The sequence below is a fragment of the Triticum urartu genome, chromosome 4A (assembly GCF_056163025.1).
Source record: "Triticum urartu cultivar PI428250 chromosome 4A, HENAU_Tu73, whole genome shotgun sequence".
NCBI lineage: Eukaryota > Viridiplantae > Streptophyta > Magnoliopsida > Poales > Poaceae > Triticum > Triticum urartu.
The window spans coordinates 184611390-184613829 of record NC_141876.1 but is presented as its reverse complement, the minus strand read 5'-3'; the positions used below and the strand labels follow the sequence as shown (position 1 = coordinate 184613829).

The window sequence follows — 2440 nt, the reverse complement described above, 5'->3', positions numbered from 1 at the left end:
GTGCCGATGTGGTCGCCCGGCGGCTGCAGCGTGGTGGCACGCGGGTCCTCCTGCTCCGTCATCGGTGGTGTGGGCGCGGCTTGGAGAGCGGCCACCGCATCGCTGAGATCCGCCACGCGGCGCTCGAGATCAGGCGCCAGCTGAGGAGATCGTCGATTTTCGTCGTGGTGGTTTGTTGTGCTTTGGTGAGACCGTCGATTGCGGCCTCGATCTTTGTCTCGAAGCGGCTGAGGAAGGCGGACACGCTGGGATCCATGGCGTCGCGAGCTTGGCGGAGACCGCGCGTCTCGATGAGATGCGCCAAGGCGGAGCGGAGAGGGGGTGGTGGCTGGCGTCTCTGATACCAAATGATAGGATAACAGTATAGGATCGATCTATTGCTCTCTGAAGTAGTAGCTGTTACAGTCGAGTACATGGAGCGGCGCTCGAATGGGGAAAACAGGAAGAACTAGGGTTGCGAGGGATTAGGTAGCCGCCGCCGATTCGTGCCGTGATCATCTGGATGTCGATGCCGTCTCGCTCTCCCCTTCAAGTAGCTACGCCAGTGGGTTTCAGTTAGCCCACGTTGGCCCGAAGATCCGTGGGTTGGGCTTCTTGGGCCTTGACGACCGTGGCGCGTGGACGACGCGGTCGCTGTTGTTGCTGGCTTGTGGCCCTAGCTGGTCAGGGGCGTTGACATGTTGAGACTTCTAACCATATTGGCAAACTCAACTTAAAAATAACAAATGTGGCTTTGAAAATGTTGAATCAAATGACAGTAATTCATATTTTTCGTAATTCATACTTTTCTAATCTTAGGCATTCAATCGTAAACACTTAACAAAATCCAACCATTACAAATGCACACAATGTCTGTTCCACAAAAATCTTTTGGCACCGAATTCTATTAGAAACAAGTACACTACAACTTCGACTTTCTTGAAAAAAGAACGAACTGACAAACAAACCTTCTATTTTCAAGAACAAAAGAATAGTATGACTAACGCTCCACTGTAAAAATGACTCGACATAATTTATAATCGAAATAAAAGTGAAAAAGTTGGGTACACATCATCTTCATTTATGCATGTACTAATTTACAAAAACTTATTAATCAAAAGAACAACAATTCTTTTTACATAACCATCAATTTGGGAGGTGATGTACAGGAAGCATGAACACCAAAGTACATATGGAATCATATATAAGATTGTACAATATTCAAACCATTAACACACGCATCAGACTGCACTGATTGGATAGTATTCAACATGGGCCCTCCAAATCCCCTTCCTGACAGCGTGGTTTTGCTCCAACGCAGCAGACCTACAATTGAGTAGAGCTCTGTAAGACGTTGCTCATAGGAGATGTGCCTAAAGATGACATGCTACTCACATCAGCTTATTTCAGTGCTCCACGTTTATCAGAAAACTACAAATAAGTATTGTCTAGAATATATGTAATTAGCTAGTACAACTACATCCAGTCGTCATCATTACACATAATTGCACCAAGAAATAGGTTTCTAATCCATCTATGAGGTTGCACGCTCTCTGAATCTCTAAACTCGCATATCTCTGGACATGCACTACTTGACAATAACCTACTGCACCTGGGCTGCAATTTCGACCTCACCAGAAACCTTGTCCACTGGCGCAGTGGGCTATGGGCGACCAACAGAATGCTGCCTCTTAGAACTGCAGCTGCGGACATAGATAAGCAGTAGATCATGGGTGTAGCTCCTTCACTATGTATAAACAAAATGAGAAGAGTGAGGGGAGCAGAGTGACAGTAAGAATCCAACAGAAGATGCACCGTGCGAGGGGAGAGGAGGTGCTTCAGGGCAGAGTGACGTGAGAGACACCACCGCCCACGACCTCAGGCCGCCCACGACCGCACCCTCAATCTGCTGCTCCAACCAACTCAGCCCACCGACGGCTGTCTTCCTTCCGCAACAAAAAGAATTAGAAACTTAGAATCAGAAAAAGACCAAGGGATCAAAACCCAGAGGAGGAACAGGAGGAAGATATATAAACAGTGAGTTACAATTACCGGGTGCACTCACGCGTCCCCGGCATCTACTCACAACGTGCCGATCTTGGCACTCGGCCGTGCGCAGCCGCGCCACCAAGTCGGTCATCCCCCTGTCTCAGATCTTGGGCCCCGCCCCCGCCGCTCCATGTGGACTTAACCCTTGTGTGCTCGCTTTCTTAGTCTTAGTAGTAGAAATAATAGCTGAATAGTCGTTTGTCAGCTGAGTAGATAAGTTTGTTAGGACTGTTTTTTTCCTAGAGCTAGTCCAGGCACGCACGAATTGGATCGTGGGATGACGCGATCGTTATGGTTCGTCGTGGGCGTTTTACTCGGGCCGTTGGAGGACTTTTATTTATTTTAGAGAAAAGACATACACCTGATTTTATAAATAAAGTAACCAGTCAGAGTAGCTACACACATCAGGAAC

The 2440-nt window shown here is 47.8% G+C and overlaps 1 long non-coding RNA gene across 1 annotated transcript; it reads right to left on the bottom strand.

The window, feature by feature from the left end:
• Positions 1-1031: 1031 nt before the first annotated feature.
• Positions 1032-2179, bottom strand: LOC147975317 (uncharacterized). Its single transcript, XR_015602023.1, has 2 exons — positions 2032-2179; positions 1032-1925 (listed from the first exon to the last, which is right to left on the bottom strand). It is a non-coding gene; the product is annotated as an uncharacterized LOC147975317 (long non-coding RNA).
• Positions 2180-2440: the final 261 nt, after the last annotated feature.